Here is a 21,516-nt window from a genome sequence, read left to right as displayed (position 1 = left end):
AGGGAAAGATACATCCATTCCCAAAGAGACTTTTACATGTTGTAATGTTCCTAAACGCTTCCTATTTTAAACTTGAAACTAAATACTTTTTTCTATATTCTTTCACATACGTATGTGTACACACACTATGTATATTTATACTTAGCAAGTATAATCTATTACATGTAAATATAAATTTATATAATATATAGTAAATTAGATCCTACATGATACCTGCCATATGACATTCAATAAATTGGTGGCTATTCACATGCAGTGCATTAGTAAAAATGAAAAATGTGTCCATCTGTATTTTTCTCTGTTTAACATAATGATTAAAAAGTTTAGCCAGCCTAGGAGGCAGGAGTGTAACTTATAACATTCACTGACATATGATAAAGTTTTCCATTCACACAATTTTCTGCCTTCTCCTTATTGCCTTTAGGAATTGGAGTGCAATATTAAACTGCTTACTGTAGATACCACAACACCTCATGATTATGGCTCTACAGAAATAATTATCTCTAAGTAAACTTGGAAACATACTTTTAGTATTTTACTTTTTTAAATTGAAGAATAGTTGATTTGCAATATTGTGTTAGTTTCTGGTGTACAGCAAAGTGATTCAGTTCTATATTGTACACAGCTCCCTGTGCTATACAGTAGGACCTCCTTGTTTATCTCCTTTATATATAGTAGTTTGTATCTGCTAATCCCAAACTCCCAGTTTATCCCTTCCCCTGCCCCCCCTTTCCCCTTTGGTAAGTGAGTTTGTTTTCTATGTCTGTGAGTCTGTTTCGGTTTTGTAAGTAAGTTCATTTATATCATTTTTTATTTTTAGATTCCACATATAAGAGATATCATATAATATTTGTCTTTCTCTGGCTGACTTACTTCACTTACTATGATAATCTCTAGGTCTATCCATGTTGCTGCAAATGGCATTATTTTATTCTTTTTACTGTATGATCCAGCAATCCTACTCCTGGGCATATATCCAGAGAAAACTCTAATTCAAAAAGATAAATGCACCCCAATATTCATAGAAACACTATTTACAATAGCCAAGACATGGAAGCAACCTAAGTGTCCATTGCCAGATATGGTATATATATATATAAATGGGTTGTATGTTTTTTAGACTAGTAAATATGCTCCAGCTTGTCTCATTGCTCTAATTTAACCCAAAAGATCTCTACCAGCAGTTGTTCTGGTTGCACTCACTTCCTGAATTGGGTGCCTATGAATCATTTAATTTTCTCTGAAAATGTAGACTCCATAAACTAAATTGGAAGTTAGTAATGGACAACCTCATCAACTCTCTTGAATCAGATTCCAGTACAGGGATAAAACCACATCTGGTTATTCCACACCTGGAATCTAATTCCAGGGGCGATTCCTCAGCTTTTTACAAAGAAATACATCATCACATTTCAAAAGATGGCATTGTTTTGAAAACATGTTTATTATCCTGTATTTGGTCCTCTTAAAATCAAATGAAAAACACTTTATTTTCCTCCTATTTTCTTTCTTTCTTTTTTTTTTTCTAGGCAGGTAAAATCTCTAGGTCATTTTTTTGAGCCATCAATACATCTCATATACAAAAAGCAGTTGTAGATTTGCTTGCCAAACAAAGTATGAGAGAATTAACAGAGGTGGTATCATTCAGTAGTAATTTAGCCTCGGATTTAATGTTTCAATTAAAACTTAATAAGCATGCATGAGATGTATCTACAGTGTATGTTGAATAGTGGTAAAAAAAACTTGTTTTGCCCACTTTTGCAAACTGGTAGATAGAACATATTTGTTTACTTATAACATGATAATTCCTTGAGGTGTGAACACTAGGGTATGGAAGAGGTGAAGAGACAAACACTGTAACAGGTATTCTGCAGAAGTGTCAAGAGATGCAGAATGTTGCAACACAAACAAAAGATGGTGAATTGAAAATGATCTGTCCAGGGGTTGAACTAAAATTCTAAAAATGGCAAATAATCACATTATGTTGCTTGATTCATGAATCTTTAGAAGCATTCAACGTGGATTCAAGAAGAAATGTTGAATTGTAATTTTTGAATAGATATTATATCATTATTAATGATTAGTGCATATTAAGGGAAAACAAGTACTAGTGTATTTGTCCTATTACATAAAGCAAAAATAATAGCCATATTTCATTGCCTTAATTTAAAACATAATTTTTTTACACAGTAAGTAAAATTATCACCTACTAAACTGAAGCCACCAATACAGACCTCTATATTGTACCTTAATAACAAGTAAAATGGTAATAATTGAGTATAAAAATGCATTTATAAAATGTCAAACATAGTATCAAACCTTTAATTTTCTAATTTCCCATATTTTTAAATGGACCATTTTCTTTATTTACAATGAATTATCATAAACTATATTTTTTAAAAGTTTGAAATATTATCAATATCAGGTATGTTTTAAATATTTAGTAAAATGGTAGAATCATGACATAATGCCTGGTGTAACTCAAACCTTTCTCTCTTTGGTCCTTTCAGATTCTAAAGTCAGTTTTTAAAAAGCCTACTAGTTTTTGGAAAGTTATTATTTTTCTCAATAATTGATCAAATTTTGTTTTATTTTCATCTTTTCTTTTGATGTACACAGATATTTATTTCACTTTGAAAAAAGAACATATCCTTAAGAAAAAGGACAAAATCTTACTATTAAACGAGAATGTTTCAAAGAGAAGGTGATGTCTCAATATGTCAGGGAAGTATCTGATTTAAAAGGAAAATGCCATTATTTGCTTTATTAATTCAGTCTTTAACCACAATTTCTGAGAAGCCTAGTTCTTCAAATTATATTGTTTAAAAAATCTACTTAATTGAATAAAGCAAGCTCTTTAACTCTTCAATCTACAATATATATTTTTCACCCTAATGCCAAAGCATTTCAATGAAAAAGTAAAACTAGTTACATGTAGCCAAAACAACCAGGCAAGTTAATGATTTTTTTTCCTCTACCAGGTTGGTTTGGCACTTTGTGGACACCACTCAGCCAGCTCGTGTTAGTGTTTGAAGGAAAGTGTTTTGGAGTTTCGCTTAGTTGTTTTTTCTCATTTTGATAGAACTTTTGTATTCTGGAAATCTTCAAGAAATTTGTTATCCAACACTTCTAAAACAGCCTGTTGCACTTTAAAAATTTAAATATCATAACAAAAAAGAATAAATCAAATGTGAGAACAGCTAAGTTTTTTAAGAATGTTTCAGTCTTTTGCTGCAACAGAACACTCATTGTGATGACAATGGCCATGAAAACAGGAAAAGATTTGTAAATGTTGACCAAAGAAAGAATTGTATTCTCTGACTCTGCAGATCAACTTTAAGACATAACTTTTCATATAAGATTATTTGCTGCAGTCACAAAGGTAAAAAATAATACTAATGTAAAAATATTACTAAGTAATTAGTAATATAAGTTACTTTGTTAATTTATAATTAATTTCAAACCAAAAATTACTTTAAGCCACTTTTAAGGAAATAAGTTGTACCCATAAAGTAATAGCCCCTTTTTTGTTTTTATATAAATTTAGCATCCAGTATTAAAATATTTGTCTTGCTCTCTATTTGGTTTTACACTCAATTATTTTATGTGGTTTTCTTTAGTTTCTTAAGAGCACACACACAAACACACATATTTACACACAAACACATAGTCACACACCCTTATACATACACACCAACACACATATTTACACACAAACACACAGTCACACATACTGATACATACAACCTCACACACATTCTCAAGCAGCACACCCACACATGCATGTATTTGTGCACACACACACTCATAAACACATATAGTGCTTATGGACCACCAATCAAAATGAAATCAAAGGAAATACTGACAAGAATAGGTGTAAACTTGGTGATGATAAGGATATGCTACTTAATCTTATGTCTAAATAGAGTGAAGAGATTCTGGAAAAAGGGAACAATCCATTTGTATATAGTTAGATTCAGAGTGTAGGAATTGAAAATATAAATTGAAAATAATATATGTAGTCCTGCAGTAAATTAGGAACATAATATTGTGAATAAAGTTTCACCAGTGTTAAAATACAGTCTAGAAAAAAACTTAGGGATGCATCCACTGTGCTGAAAAGGTAAAAAATGTTCTGGGGATGGCTTATGTATTCCACTGATTTTCACAATTGTTAGGTTGGGGCATCTTGACAGCAACCTGCAACTGAGCTTCTTTTCCAATCAGTGCCACAGACAAATTGATCTGGCTCTTCTAATGATTACCAATATTTTCAGCACATTCTTCCAGATTTCCATGTGTTCTTTGGCAGAGAAAGAAGCAGTTTGAAGATTTTCCCTTTAAGCCCTTGAAATTTTGGAATTCCTATGCAACATTTGTTAATGCACTCATGTCTCTGACATTACCAACCACTTCCCAATTCTGGATATTTCTCTGAAGTTCTAATCAGAATTATATCAGTATTCTTGGCATTTCCTTGAGCCAGAAAGAATGAATATGGATTATTAGGTATTAATTAATTCCATAATAATGCTAAATATGTTTCAACTTTGGACTAATACTTTAAGAATATTGTGAGCTTATTTAAGTCCTGAAAAATGAATCTCCTTGCCTTATGTTACCTCTGTGATAGTTGGGAGCAAACGTGGACTTCGGCATGTTTTGGTTTCCTTACCTCCACATCCCCTTTGAAACAGGATCCAGACTTCCACTTTAATTACCTCTTCTCCTCAGAATGCAGCCCATGGTAACCTAGGCATATAACTCAAATCTAAGCCATCAGATGATCCATCCTTGGATTGAGTCTTTGGGAGCCCGAAAAGTGGATGCTGGGATTTTTTTTCCCCTAGTTTCTGTTTCTCACATAATAAATAATAAATACATTCATAAGGAAAAGAAAACTTCTAAAATACTGAAAACTTACTCTGTGCAAGGCATTGATCTAGAAGAGAGACAAGTCATTTCTCTAGTCTAATGGGGGTGGGGTGGGGAAGATGATGGGAGGAGCTGTGTCCACCTTGGCTGTATTTCTCCAACATGGTGACATTACAGAAGTACTCAAGGCACAGATTCAAATTGACCTATGGAAATGTACTCTCTGGGTTAGAGTCAGAACCTGCATTTGTAACATCCTCCACTGGTGCTTATACATGCAGTGACATTGGAGAACCACTGCAGATTTACCCAATGGTAAAAGGCATGAGTTTCAAGTCAGTTCAGTGTGGAGAGTCCTGCTTGGTGGGTGGGTTTCCTTTCTGCAGGGATACAAGGATCTAGGTTTCTCCCTTCTTGTAATCCCTGCATTCATTCTCAGAGTACTCAGATGCTGGATAGGGAGAGAGATAATAAAGAATACAGACTTCTTAAAAATCCTTGTCTGGAAGTGACAATCACTTCTATTCACAGTTGATTGGCAGAACCTAATCTCTTGGCCATAACTGAAGGCATAGAAGGCTGGGAAATGTAGTCTTTGGCTGGGAAACTTTTTTTTTTTTTTTTTTTATCAACAACTACACATTATGGAAGATGAAGCCCAAATAGTTGGTGGATTGTTCATCTCTAATACAGCAGTCACTTAACTATCTGAACCTTAACATTTAAGTTTAAGGTTAGGTTAAAATGGGATAAATAATAAATAGCCTGAATGTCTACTGTGATGATAAAATAATACAGTGCATGAAACTCTTTGTAATATCCATGTCACTAGACAATTGCACATTATTATTTCTGATATGTCAAAATAAATCCTATGCATATCTTTGTTAAATGATAATTTATGTATACATTATAACTAGCTAGCTACTAGTGATGCATTTTCAATGTAATGCAAGTACGCTTTCCATAAATATTTTGTCATAGCACAGTATGAAAGTACATCAGATCCTTTGCAACAGCACTTGTTCTTAAAAAGATGATGAACAGACAGTTTAAAGAGTCTAATCTCATCATAGTGAGTGCAAAAGAAGCAAACAAACAAACAAACAAAACCCTACCATGTAGAATTTATGAAAGGGATTTTGAACAAGGAAAATGGATTTATTTTTGACCTTGAGAAATCCATAGGCTGTGCATGACACACAAATAATTGTTGTGCTTTCCTAAAGATAATTAATAGAATTAAATCTTCTTTTTCATTATCTTGTTGAAAATAAAACAACAACAAATAAAAGCCAAATACATTCCATTCAATGAAAATTTTCCTTTCAGGGCATGGGACATCTGGTCTGAACTAAGGGATACAGTTATTCAGAGATGTTATAGATCATCCTCCTCTGAGATACATTTTGATAATATTAGGCCATAATAAAACCATGAACTGATTAACATCCATTCAGATTTATTTGTTTAATAGATGATCAGAACCACTGACTCAAACTGGGTCATTTTACAATATTACACCATATAGAGACAGAATGAGCCCTAAACCTCAGATTCTTCACAAAACGTCCCTAAGACAGGGAAACATGCATAGAAGCAACAATTTTAAAAATTTTAAAATTCAATACAAAATACTCATGGATTGGTTGTTGTGTGCCTGGTAGTCAACCCTAGAATTTGGGGTGGTCAGTAGCCATTTATACAATGACCACCACCATGAAAACTGACGTTTATTGAGTGCCTCCTATTTTCTAGATATTGTTCTACATGGTACTCTCATGTTTTCTTCTAAGAGTTTTATAGTTTTAGCTCTACACTTAGGTCTTTAATCCATTTTGAGTTGATGTTTGAATATAGAATAGGGTGAGGGCCTGGCTTCATTCTTTTGCATGCAGAATATAAAGTCTCATTTGTTCAAACAGTAGTTGTAGGAGGTAGATATTTGTCTTGTGCCAGGTTTTCCAGAGCAGACCCTGAGGTGATGTTCAAGCATTTCATTAAGGGACTTCTCACTTCATGAGAAGCCAGAAAGGGAGTAGTGGAAGCAGGACAAAAGGAGGGAAGAAGCCATGCAGAGTGCAACTTCAGGTGAAGTTCCAGCCTGAGCCTGATCCTGCAGGAGAACTCTGGAAGCTAAAATACAGTCTGGGGGTTGTCACCTTTCAGACAAAGGCTTTCATACTCCTAGTGTAAGGGTTACCCCAGGGCTTATGTAGACTCCCAGGCACTTCCAGCTGTCTGTCCAAGTAGGCAGAATGTTCCAGTGGCTCAGGGGCTGTCTTCCAAAGAGAGTTTCGGATGCAGATCGTTTCAAGCAAAAAGACATAGGAGCTGGGGGGTGGCTACCTGTACCCATGAAAGAAATTGAGGGAATCTTGACAGAACACCAATGACATTCATTTCAACATCACTACCTTCACTTAACAGAGAAGTGTATGAAAGCTAGAAAGGTGGAATACCTTTCTCTAACTGACATGAATAGTAAATGCTACAGCTCAAAATAAGCCCATGTCTGTGACTCTAAAGCCTATGCTTTGGAGAGTTATGGGACATATGAGAAGAATGTGGTAGGTGGAATTTGACATTTTAGCAGGTTAAAATGGGGTGAGCACATACTGGTTACTACAGCACCACTGAGAATCTTTCTGTGTCCCAACCCCAGACCCCCCCAAAAAAAAAATACTGGTATGAAATGATGAAGACTTGAATTAGAGGAGGCATTAGAGGTAATTTTTTAAAAGTTCATGATCTTTCAACAAGTTAATCCCTTGCCTCACACCATATTTAAAAATTAACTCAAAATGGTTAAAGAACTAAATGTAAGCACAAAAATTATAAAACTCTTAGAAGAAAATAGAGGAGTTAATCTTTGAATTTAGCAATGGTTTCTCAGATACGACATCAGAAGCACAAGCAACAAAACTAAAAATAGATAAATTGGACTTCATCACATTTAAAATCTTGTATGTTTCAAAGGACATTTTCAAGAAAGTGAAAACACAACCCAAGGAATAGGAAAGAATATTTACAAATTATATATCTGATAAGAGACTTGTATCTAGAATATACAAAGAACACTTACAAGTCAATAGTGAAAGGACATATAACAAATTACAAATAGCAATTACAAAATGGGAAAGGGATCTGAATGGACATTTTTGTAAGGAAGATATAAAATTGCCCACTAAGCACATCAAAAGATGCTCAACATCATTAGTCATCGGGTAAATACATACAAATCCAAACCACAATGAGATAGCATTTCACACCTGCCAGGATGGCTTTAATAAAAAAGATATAGTAAGTGTTGGTGAAGATGTGGAAATCAGAACCTCATACTCTGCTGGTGGGAATGTAAAATAGTACAACTGCTTTGGCAAATTGTCTGGAAATTCCTCAAAAGCCAAACATAGAGTTACTGTTTGATCAGCAATTCTACTTCTAGGTATATACCCAAGAGAAATGAAAACATATGTCCACATGAAAACTTGTACATCAGTGTTCATAGCAGCATTATATTCATAATGACCAAAAAATAGAAACAGTCATTATGGATGAATGGATAAACGAAATGTGGTATACCCGTATAATGGAATATTTTTCAGCCACAAAAACAAACGAAATACTGATACATGCTACAGCATGGACGCTATGGTCTGAATGAATATTTGTGTCCCCTCGAAATTCACATGTTGAAATTCTGAGTTCCAAAAGTGATGATATTATTAGGTGGTGATTAGGTCATGAGGGTGAAGCCCTCATGAATGGAATTAGTATAAAAGAAATCCCTCAGAGCACCCTACCACCTTGTAAGGATACAATGAGAACTCTGCAGCCCAAAAGACGGCCCCCACCCAACTTTGCTGGTACCCTGATCTCAGATTTCCAGCCTCCAGGACTGTGAGAAATAAATTTCTGTTGTTTATGAGCTACCTAATGTGCTACCTTTGTTATAGCAGCCCCGACAGTCTAAGACAATAAATGAACCTTGAAAACAGTACGCTAAGTGAAAGAAGCCAGACACACAAAAGACCACATAGTATATGATTCCATTTATGAAATATCCAGAATAGGTGAATCTATAGAAACAGAAAGAAGATTAGTGGTTGCCTCAGACTGGCAGGAAAAGAATTGAATGACGATAGCTAAAGGGTATGGGGTTTCTAAAATTGATCGTGGTGATGGTTGTACAATGCTGTGAATATACTAAAAACTGTTGAATTATACAGTTTAAATGAGTGAATTGTTTGGTATGTAAATTATATCCATAAAATTGAAAGAAGAAAAAAAGACCGTAGGAATAATATGCCTACTAGTAGCAATAAAAGTACTAGTAATGGCAAGTCTTCTCTCTCATAACTAGGCTGACAACCTAGAATCCAAGATGTAAAGCATTCATCTAGGGTCTTGCTGGTAGGTGTTTTGTGGTCCTTCAAGGCTACTTCACAGCTATAGGAGAAGCTCCTGTTACAGAGCTGGGTTGGGTTTGGGAAATGCTCATTGAGGGCAGTTACTAAACAGCCAGGTGGTTGGGGCAATTTCAGCTCAGCCCCTGCCTTACCCATGTGATTGCATGCACTGTCCACTTTTTGGGCAAAGCGAATCCTGGAAGCTGAGTGTTTGAAAGAGCTCTGGCCCTTTGTCACCTGCTGGCCTGCTTTGCTCTTTGGATGAGTGCACAGATTGGAAGCCAAGGGACCTTGGCTGAGCCACTCCTTGAGCGGGGAGACACAGCACGTGTGGCTCCCGCAGCGGCCTCCAGATTGAAGGCGACTTCTTGTGAAATCAGCAGGGCGGGCAGCTGAAGAGCATGAGAATATTGTGCATTTGTAAATATTTGAGCACATCTGCTTAGCTCCTTCCCAAAAAACCACTGGGAAAACCCGCCTCGCATTGTGCCACGCAATGCTGTTGCCCTGCTCTAATTGTCAAATCTGTCGAGTGTTTTTCTCATGCACACAAAAATTAAACAACGCTCTCCTCATTCATGATTAATTCAGCTGCAGCGCTGCACTGTGTCACACTGCATTTTTTAAAGTAATTGTTAAATTCTACCTCATAATCAGAGCAGTTTTAATTAACTTTTTGTCAGTTAATCTTTTTTTGCTCATACATTTTCCATGTCTAGTGTGTATACTGCCTGTCTCTGCCCAGGGGTTTGCAGCCCCTCAGTATGAATGCTTAAGCCGTATTAGTGCCAGTGGATGTGCCACGTGCGAGTGGCGAGAGGGGACCTCCCAGGCTCCATTCTGCTCAGCTTTCCTGGGCCTTGCTAGTTATTCATTTGCATGAAATAGCTCCTCCACAGTGAGCTCATTTACAAGCTGCAAAGTTCAGGCTTGCTTCTCTCTTTCTCCTAGAATGTGTCTAGGAGAGAGATGGCACCTAGATGGGAAAACGGTAGACACAGAGGGTGAGAGGGAAGAGACGCAAATTGGAATCTAGAACAAACCCAGGGCAAAGGATGGGTCATGTCGGGTGTCCCTGAGTGATTCTCACCTGCAGAGTGAGCCCTTCCTTCCTCCCTCCCTTCCTCCCTTCCTTCCTCCCTTCCTTCCTTCCTCCCTTCCTTCCTTTCTTCCTTCCTTCCTCCCTCCCTCCCTTCCTCCCTCCCTCCCTCCCTTCCTTCCTTCCTTTCTTCCAAGCTGAAGGATACTGCCTTCAGTGTCTTTGACTTTGTCATTCTTACCAAAGTCACATTTCACATATTTGAACTTTTTTTTGCAGAGTTCATCCATCAATTATACATACCCCTCAACTTACAGCTCAGCTTGCCCATGTCTTCTACCCCTCAAATGATATTTCCCATGTGTACATACCATAGAAAATCCAATTCCATATTAAACAGTACACATCCAGGCTGTTTTCTCTCTCACAAGGGGCCTTGTTTAAAAGCAATTGTGTGGTAGCTTTTCTAAAAGTTTAAAAAATGTGCACATCTGTGTAATAGTGCCACTACTCCTGCTACTTCTAGCAAAGCAGCCACTTTTGGGTATTTACAGCATGTAGTTTTCAGGATATGGCATCAGTTTCTCAGTGTTAAAAAGCATAAGACTGAAAAAGTAGGAACTGAAAATTCCCTATTTTAGGATCTGATGCTAAAATGCTGAGAGAGTCAATAAACACACCAGATGTTCAAATTGCTAGTTAAGTTATTTAAACAGAGTGTGGTCAAGCCCTAGAAGAGGGAATAGACTCATTCTATGAACATTTGTGCTGAGGTGTCACCATATCGAATTTGTTAATTAACCTCTTTGGCCCAGAGTCGACCTGAAGGATTGAATGTTATTCAGATAAAAATTGTGCCAGAGTTTCCTACGTGCATTAGAAAGTACCTTTAAGACAAAGTGTGTTTTGTATGAAGTGCTTTCACCTCAAAAAGATTAAGAGTATGTGGAATTCAGAGTCTGTGCTCAAATCCTAAGTATGTGATCTACAGGGTATGTGAACAGGCAAGCAGCTTAACCCCTCTCAGTCATATATAAAAAGGGGATAACAATATTTTCTACATTATACTGTTTTCTGATAATTAATTTTTTTTTATTGAAGTATAGTTGATTTCAATGCTGTGTTACTTTCTGTTGTACAGCAAAGTGATTCAGTTATACATATGTATACATTCTTTTTTATATTCTTTTCCATTATGGCTTATCACAGGATATTGAATATAGTTCCCTGTGCTATACAGTAGGACTTTGTTGGTTATCCATTCTATGTATAATAGTTTGCATCTGCTAATCCCAAACTCCCAATCCTTCCCTCCCCCTCCCCCCTCCCCCTCGGCAACCACAAGTCTGTTCTCTACGTCTGTGAGTCTGTTTCGGTTTCGTAGATAAGTTCATTTGTGTCATATTTTAGATTCCACATATAAGTGATATCATATGGCTTTTGTCTTTCTCTGTCGGACTTACTGCACTTAGTATGATAATCTCTAAGTCCGTTAAAAGGAATGTTTTTAATGTACTTAGCACAGTGTAAGTTCTCAATAAAATAGCAGTAATGATGATCATGATGGTCTGTGCTTTTCTCTGTGCTGATTTAAAATCCTTTACATCACTCTGCACATAAATTCTGTGACAGGTACTTGGTGGGTCCAAGTACATGTCACAGAATTTATCATGATCTTTCCTACCTCTGCCTTACAGAAGGAAGCTCCTTCTTGTGAGCTCTTAGAGGACTAGTTCCAAGTCTTGTTTAACTTGTATGTTCCATAGCCTTAACACAACGTCTTTCTTGTGTTCTGCGTGTGTTAAATAGAGAGTTGCTGAGTTGTAATCGAATCCTCATTTTTATCCTATTACTCATTCAATGACATTCAGTAAACCATACTGCTGAAAGCTGAATAAAGCATGGTTCCTGTCCTCAAAACATTCAAAGTTGAGTGAGATATTATTTACGTAGACAGATAATTACAGAACTGGGTGAAGTGCAGTTGTTCTGCCTCCCGGAGCTGGGAAAGGTTTTATTGAAAAGGCAAAGAGCACCTGCGCCTTGAATAAGCAGGAGTTTTACACAAACTGAGTCTAAGGGAAGGTCATTCAGGATAACCAGAGTAGAGTATGTAGGCAAAGGGTAGAATCATGAAACAGTCAAAGCATATTCAGGAAATGGTGAAAAGTGCCATGTGGTTGGATTTGGGTACACAGAGGTTTGTGGCGAATGTCACACTTTTTGTCCTATCAACATGTGCCTATAATTTACATGCTAAAAATCTACAAAATCCTTTGACTTGGGTGGGTGTTTGTTGCATTGTCAACTGTGGTGGTTGCAGAAGATGAGGTGGAGGGAAAAAACACAAACCAAGTGTCAAAGTTCTTGCTGAATGCCTCAGAGGTAAGTATGAGGTAGTAAGGGTGGGTGAATTTTAAAAGTGAGGGTTGATATAGACAGGCTGTGGAACAGTCTGGAGATAACTTTGCCATTTGTTATCCATAAAAAGCCAATTTCTGTTTCCCTTAGTTAATCCTTTTGTTGTGTGTGTGTGTGTATATGAACCTTAATTCTACTCCTAATGTGGTTGAGAAATTCAGCTCCCTGTTTGTGCTTTCCCAGAATTCTCTTATTTGCTCTTTGTATTCAAGTACAAAGTAGAATGGCTCTAATCCAATTTTGATTTGGAAGCCAAGTATGATGGGAGTGTAGATGTCACAGCAATGTGTCCAAATTTACTTTATTTTTGAAATGTCGTGAATATGCTGCTTAGAATTATTCATCACTGGTATTCATTTTCCTACATAGGAGTATTTTATGATTCTATTTCTTAATTTGTGAGTTCTAATGTAAAATGTGCTGATATATCAACTTTATTAATATATAATCCCTGGAGCTGTGTACTTTAATGTATAATAATTTCTAAACTTATAATTAAAAATATATATTGCAACAGACTACATAAAACTATTACAGCCATTAAATCAATACTCAAGAATATTTTAATTTCTAGAAATTCTCCATAAGAAGAGCATTTATTTCTTGTTGATAGGGACAGGGAAATTATGTTAAAGACTTACTTTTTACATTTAATTTCAAATTAATTTAGCTATGTCATAAAATATCAAATAATTTTAGAGTTGGATTTGTAACTAAAATTAAATGACCAGTAAATTTTAGACTGCTAAATTTATAGTTTTTTTGGAATGAACATTCTTCATATTTCATGCAATATAAGCTAAAGACAAAAACAGATAAAACAGAATTCACTATTTTTTACTGCATGCAAGCATTTATATTGAGTCCACTTAAAATTTATTTTTTAATGTTAAATCTTCATGGCCTGCCTCAACTTCAATTTTTCCACTTAGCTTATTAAACAAGTCACTTTAATTATAATTGAAAAGAATAAATAAAATGTTGCTAGGTTTGTGGAGGACTCTGGATCATGGACATATTTGATTTGACCCCAAACTCAATAAAATTATTAATTACTAAGAGGGGACCCCCAAGGACTTCCTTTTAGAATTGAAAGCCCATGAAGTTCAAATGTACTTTGTAATTGGGTATTTCCAAACTAATAGCAAATAGCAAATCTTTAATTAGTGTGCATAAAATTAAAATTTACTTACAGAGAATTAAACTGGAATTTGAAGTTCTCATAACCCAAACCAATATGAAGCTGAGAAATTCAATTTCATAGTCTCTTTTATTTCACAATATATAATGCCATTTTTTTTAAACATCTTTATTGGAGTATAATTGCTTTACATTGTTGCTTTACTAACAAGTTGCTGCTGTATAACAAAGTGAATACGTATACTTATACACCCATATCCCCTCCCTCTCTGTCTCCCTCCCACCCTCCCTATCCCACCCCTCTAGATGGTCACAAAGCACCGAGCTGATCTCCTTGTGCTATGCGGCTGCTTCCCACTAGCTATCTATTTTACATTTGGTACTGTATATGTGTCCATGATACTCTCTTACTTCATCCCAGCTTACCCTTCCCCCTCCCCGTGTCCTCAAGTCCATTCTCTATGTCTGTGTCTTTATTCCTGTCCTGCCCCTAGATTCTTCAGAACCATTTATTTTATTTTATTTTTTTAGATCCCATATATATGTGTTAGCATACAGTATTTGTTTTCCTGTTTCTGACTTACTTCACTCTGTATGACAGACTCTAGGTCCATCCACCTCACTACAAATAACTCCTTCAAAGAAGATATACAGATTGTCAACAAACACATGAAAAGATGCTCAACATCACTAATCACTAGAGAAATGCAGATCAAAACTACAATGAGGTATCACCTCACACTGGTCAGAATGGCCATCATCAAAAAATCTACAAACAATAAATGCTGAGAGGGTGTGGAGAAAGAGAACCCTCTTGCACTGTTGGTGGGAATGTAAATTGATACAGCCACTATGGAGAACAGTATGGAAGTTCCTTACAAAACTAAAAATAGAACTACCATATGGCCCAGCAATCCCACTAGTGGGCATATACCATAATTCCAAAAGAGTCATGTACCACAGTGTTCATTGCAACTCTATTTACAATAGCCAGGACATGGAAGCAACCTAAGTGTCCATTAACAGATTAACAGATAAAGAAGATGTGGCACGTATATACAATGGAATATTACTCAGCCATAAAAAGAAATGAAATATATAATGCCTTTTATTTTTCATTGTTGTTCCATTTAGCAGATCTCTTTAAAGCAAAGTTTGTGAAGAATCCTAAAAGCATGAAGAAAGGTCATTGAGCAAAGCTATTGAAAGAGATACCAGATTAAAAATAGGCAACCAAAGGAATATATATATATAATTTATTATATATTAAACATATATTATATGAAACTACCTTTACACTAAAATGCTTTAGAGCTGATAGACCTCAGTTTAGAATCTGGGGTCCTATACATTTAAATGGCTGAGTTTGAGGCAATAAGTAGCACTTTTGTTTACTGTGTCCTAAACTTCAGAATTCAACTTCTATTTACCCTGTGGACACATATAACAATTGAAAAGATGCCAGATTTCCAAAAAAAACCTCTTCGTATTGATTAAAAGTGTGTAAGCCATTGCTATCTAAAAGTGTCAGCCAAGATAAGAACAAATAGCCAACAAAATAAAACAGCTATTGTAAGGGTAGAAATGGGTTTCAGAATCAACAGTAAATAAATAAATATAATGTTGTGCTGCCTTTGTCTGTATTCCACCAAAGATACAGTTTGCAGAATTTTTATTGGCACTCTGCCATACTTATTTTCATTTATCTGCCTCAAAGCACCATTTCAAAAAGTGCAAAAGCATGTTGTTGATAAAGTAGATTGTTTATAGCTGAATTGAAAATTTCAGAACAACACGTATTGTAATAAAATGGAAGAGGGAGGTCCAGGAAGACTGCAGCTGCAGCTTTTTGAAACCTATGTCAACATCACTGCTAGAAACGGGAAGATGTGTTATTTTGCCCTACAAAATTTAATAAGCAAATCTTTATAAACTGAATTAAGTGACAAGTATTACCAAAAGCCATAAAGTCTACTGAGTCTTTATTTACTGAAACACTTTCCCAGCACATTGTTCCCATATTGCAGTCTCCTTTATAGTGTTGTGTTTGTAATGTACTCAGCTACTCAGGGGTGATATCAATGACAGTAAGTCCTGGGTCAATGAGTCCCCATGTGTACCATAGTAATTTTAATACTTCTGCAGTTAAATACTGTTGGGTATAAATTTCAGCACCAACTTTAGTTGCTTCACTATGTTTTTTTCTTGTGGCTGTTCTTGCAAAATCACAGCCAACAGCTATGGAAATGAGAGAAATGCTTAAGCAAATGACAATTAGAAGAATGGAGATGGTACATCTCCTTTCTTTAATAGGGTTAAACATCATAGTTGATTTAATTTATGTACTCCATCCAATAAGTGACTATTATGAAACATTTCAGAAAAATATATTTTATGAAAACAATAACCTTTCTGAACTGGGTTCCCCAGATCACTAGGATTCCTTAAGATGTTACTTGGTATTCTTGGGGGAAAAATGTATTCTGTGGTCCGATGTATTCAATAAGAAGTGAAGGGTTAAACAAAGTTAGATTTTTTAGACTTTTTGGTCTTGTATGTGCAACATGCAATGTTCGTCTCCAAGAAGATGTGCTATTTCCCAACGTATTTGGTCATTAAAAAAAAAAAGTTAACAAAACCTATTGAGCACCTGTGGAACCAGGTGCTTGAGCACCTTGAGCACCAGGTGTTCTGTTATAACCAGCGGGAAATGCTGGGTTAGCCTTCTATTACACTTAATACACCGGGATTTAAGCAAACCTTTTACATCTAAATTCTGAGCGTTTAGGAGGATCAGTGCCTAGCATAAGATATTTTCTAAAACTTTACTAAACATTTGTTGAATAAATTAATGAAACCTTGAATAAAGACTATCTTGCTAATTAATGAGAGCCTGACAAGCTAACCGGTGGTGTCATTCTTTTGATGAATCCAATGACTTTGTATCAACTTTAAGGATTATGTTGAATTATCTTGCCTCAGTTGTCTTTTAGAAATCTGATACTTTTACATTTGTGCATGATCTACCTTTTTTCCCCCTACTCTAGGACCTTTTAGAATTTCTTTCGAGTTTTTTTAGAAATTACTCTTAGAATTAGGTCTTAGCTCTTAGAATATCTTTCTCTTTGATGTTCTTCAATTTTACTACAATATGTCTTTACTAATCTATGATCCCTTGTCTTCTGAAGTTTTTCTATTATGTTTTATGTGATGTTTCCATTATTATTTATTCAAATATTTTTATCCCTTTCGATTGTTATTTTCTTCTCTGTGTTCTATTATCCGTTTGTTGACAATTTTACTTCTATCCTCCATATCATTTAGGTTTATTTAAAAAGTTTTGTTCTCTTTATTTTTATCAATTTCAACCTGATTTTTCAGGAAAATAATTTATACTTAGACTATAGCCATCCTGATTAGACTTGCCAGACAAAATTTAGAACACCCTGTTAAATTTGAATGTCAGGTAAACTTTGACCACTTTTTTTAGTGTAAATTGTCCAAAGTGGTATAAGTGGTAAACTGGGACATAATTAAATTTTTTTTTCATTCATCTGAAATTCAAATTTAACTGGAAATCCTTTATTTGTATTTGCTAAATCTGTTTCCTCTGTTTCTATAACCTAAACACCAGTTTCTTTTTTTTTTTTGCTTCCATGATCAGTAAAATTATGTCCAGAACTTCCATTTCTCAGTGTCAGTAATATTACATGTCAATGAATGAATGGATATAAATAATTAATATGGACTTTTGGGGAAAAAATTATCAAGATTTCTGATATGTTGAAAAGAGAATAGACAGGATCTTGGGTCAATTAAGCATTATACTATTCAGAAAAACAATGGGCTGATTTTCAGGTTTTTCAAGAATGCTGTCTGAATTATATAGGAAATTATATAGAAAAATGCCAACTGCTATGACAACTGAATCTCCAAATGTATAAATGTCTTAAAAACAATAGAATTTTATTTCTTGGCAACATGACAATCCTGAGTGGATAAAATGTCAAGCATTTTAGGCAGCTAAATAGTTAGCTTTTTTTCCCCACACCTACAGTTTGCAGCCACCATGATTGCCTCCATCCTGGTCAGCCAGAAAAGGGAATAAAGCCTAGAAGAACATACATGAAAGTTTCTAAAGGATGAAGCCTGAAAGTGATACATATCATGTCTGCTCATACTCCGTTAGTTGGAATTCAATCACATAGCTGTGTCTAAGTTCAAGCGCGTCTGTAAAATGTAATTTAGCTCTCCCCAGGAAGATGGGAGTAGATCGATTTTAGTGAGTAGCTAATATTTGCGGTCATACATGCACTGCTTAAAGTGACACATGGCTATGCAAAAGAAGTATGGAATCAACTGCATGATAATACTGGAGAATATTTTATTTTCCGGGAATTCATAACAATTGGATTTTTTGCTTCATCTCTAATTATTTACAGATATGATTAAATACCACAGGTGCCTCAAGGAGGAAAATAAAATAAAATAAAATAAAAAATTTGACATTACACTGACATTTCCCAAGACTCAAGGAGTGAACAGATTATATTCTCTACTCTAATACTTAACAGATTAATTATTAAGATGGATCTCCAAGGTGGTTTGGGAAAAACAAGGTGGTTTTATGTGGAATATGGGTAAACCATTAAACAAAGCAGAGTGAGGAAGTCTGCCAAGGTATGTGAGTACCTCTTTAGCAGATGAATCAGAAATTTCTGTTTGCAGAGCTGTCAACATACCCCCTCTCCTAAATACTAATTGCTTAACAAACAAGATATTAAGATCTTTAAAATAAGTGTTTCTTTGTCTTTTCTGTTTCTTTTCTATTTATAAACATAGGATGGAAATCTCTACATGCAAAATATTTAGAGTTAGATGTTGTTGTAGGTAATTAGTGAAAAAGACTGTATGTTTTCTCATCCACCTGCTGGTAGAAGCAGATGGTAGCTTATTTCTGCCCATGTGACCTACAGATTCTTCAGGTTTACCAAAATACTATGACTATGGTAATAGCATTGTTCCCTTCCCAGGTATGATTAGGATTCTGGTGTATATAAACTGTCTAATTTCCTTCCTTGTCTCACCAACATTTTGATAGAAAATACAGAAGGATAGAGTATGGGTCTTGCCACCTGAAAAACATTTTTTAAATGATGCTTTCAAAAGCATAACTTTCCCCCACAACAACAGTTACAATTTTTGATGGAAAGGATGCTCTTATTTTCAATCTTACAATGAGAGAGAATCTTTTGGAGTTTATATCTTGTTTGATTTTAGAGAAAAAAAAAAAAAAAGATGCAGTACCCTAGGTATATAAGGGGATTGTCAGCCCCCAGCCATTATGACCCATCTCCAAGCTCTGTTGCATGACTGGATATTTCGCTCTTCATTCTTTTATAAGAAACCGGTGTATACATTATAATTTTATTAGCGTATTAGAGAAAACAAGGTATATTTATTCAGCATACTTGATTTGAATAACTAAACAAAATTAAAATAGAATTAATTTTTACTTCTTTCTTTTTATTATCCTTACCTAGTTCTAAAAATGTGCGCTAAAAAAAGATGAAATGAAAAGTACAAAGGACATTTTATGCAGCATCTGCTTATTCTTAGAACTAAAATGTATTAAGGAAATTAATAGGATAAAAAGAATTCATGAAAAGATGCTAGTCTGTGGTTGTAGAACCTTCTCTTTGGCCAAACCATTAGAGTAGAAGATATGACCATTTGAAGCCTGTTACAGCTCAGATAATTTGCCAAGTCATTATTAGGACAGCTTATCTTTTCTTAGAAGACTAATCCAGAAGACTTTTCTTGTTAACCTCAGCATCAGTTAATGTTAACTTGTTTTAAACTTTGCCACAACTCTTGAGTGAGGTCTTCTAAAGACTTCGTTTATGTGTGGCAGGCAGGACTTGAAATGATTTTTCCTAAGTTCTTCCTGATGTCTAGAAATGTGGTTATTCCAAAATTAGACTTTTTATACATTTTTAACAAACTTCAATTTTTTTGTAATGCCTTTATGAACAAGGCTTTTGGTTCCCTTTCTTCCATCAAATTAAGGGTTACATAATCAGCCAAAAAGTTGAATAAATCAAGAAATTCTGGTCAGGTGTATTGAAAACTCAAGAATGGCTCTTACAGGGCCAGTGCTATCCTCTGCTTGAGACCCTGGACACATCCAATCATCATTGTGTATCTGGGTTTCCTCTTGGAGTGGAAATACCCAATATCTTTTTTGTAAGGGCAATTTTGTAAGCTCAAATAATGTAAAATATTTTGGGAAAAAATAATGTGGAAAAAACCCAAAGTATTGTTATTATAATTAAGAGGCAGTTCAGTTAAGTGTATACTAAATGCTTTGAGACTTCAAAAGCCTCACACTGAAAGGGGGCTACTGGGACCAGCCACAGAGGCATCACCTGGGAGCTTGCTAGAAACTCAGAATTGGGGCTCCACCCCAGACTTACTTAATTGGATTTTCATTTTAGTAAGATTCACAGGATATTAATATGCACCTTAAACTTTAAGAACCACTGAAAAGCAACTCTGAGAAGTGTGTATGATGATTTCAATTCTACAGAAAAGGAATCTAGGCTCAGAGAGACAAAATTGTACAACTTGAGAAGCTCAGGTCTGTTTGAAGCTCACGTTCACACATTTCTACCACACTTTCTTGCTTTCAGTTCACTGTAGCCAGTTTTTAAAGACAAGCAAAATCGTTTTGTCTATTTTTTTTCTTTTTTTTTTTTTTTTTTTTTTTTTTTTTTTTACTATTTTTACTAGCTTTTGACTTATTCTGGCAATATTCTTCAAAAGGACATGCACTTACACAAATTCTGATGACAGTGAAACCATGCATTGCTGAAGGAGATCAAGTTTGGTGGGAAGATCAATAGCATGGATTTTTGTGGCTTTGCACAGTTCTACTTTTGAGTGCTTGGAGGATCTTATTTATTAGAGTGTGTTTGCAGAAACTGTCAGTAAACATCTTTTCTTTGTTAATATTTAACCCACCAAGTCTTTCAAGCTTCCATCTTTTCCAGTCTCACAGTCCCACATGCTTTTTAATCCACTAATAGCACCAAACTGTCTCCATGGTGCAATAAAAGTCTTCTATTTTATGACTTCCTTGAATTACTACCCTAACTTATAATTTGCCAGATTTGTTTTTGCCTTCAAATCCCTTACTTCATTATAGCCACTTGAAAAATATTACACCCTATGCGTTTTCCTCCCCAAACTCTAATGCTTATTTTTAATATACTAATAGTTCTTGCCCAGAATAATTTAGTCTTGCTGACATTCAGAATGTTTTATTCACCATTCAAAAGGACTTTTAGAAAGTTTTTCTATAAAATACTAGGAGATATTTGAAGTACTTCTAATGATTGTTGAAATCTAGTAAACTTTAATTACGTTACATAATTGACAAAAATCCCACAAAGAGTTTAGGGAAACTACAGAAAAAAAATAGATTGGCTTTAGATGCTTTAGATGCTTTCTAAACTTGCTTTTTAATGCTGAAGTTTTTAGCATGGGCTAAATGGGCTGAGTTTCCATAAGTCAAGAGAGCTTCTTTTTTGCGTGGCAGTCATAAATACCTTGATCTTATCTGAAACA

Source organism: Lipotes vexillifer, unplaced genomic scaffold, assembly GCF_000442215.2.
Source record: "Lipotes vexillifer unplaced genomic scaffold, Lipotes_vexillifer_v1.1 scaffold310, whole genome shotgun sequence".
NCBI classification, from domain to species: domain Eukaryota; kingdom Metazoa; phylum Chordata; class Mammalia; order Artiodactyla; family Lipotidae; genus Lipotes; species Lipotes vexillifer.
Note: the sequence above shows the minus strand (reverse complement) of the source record.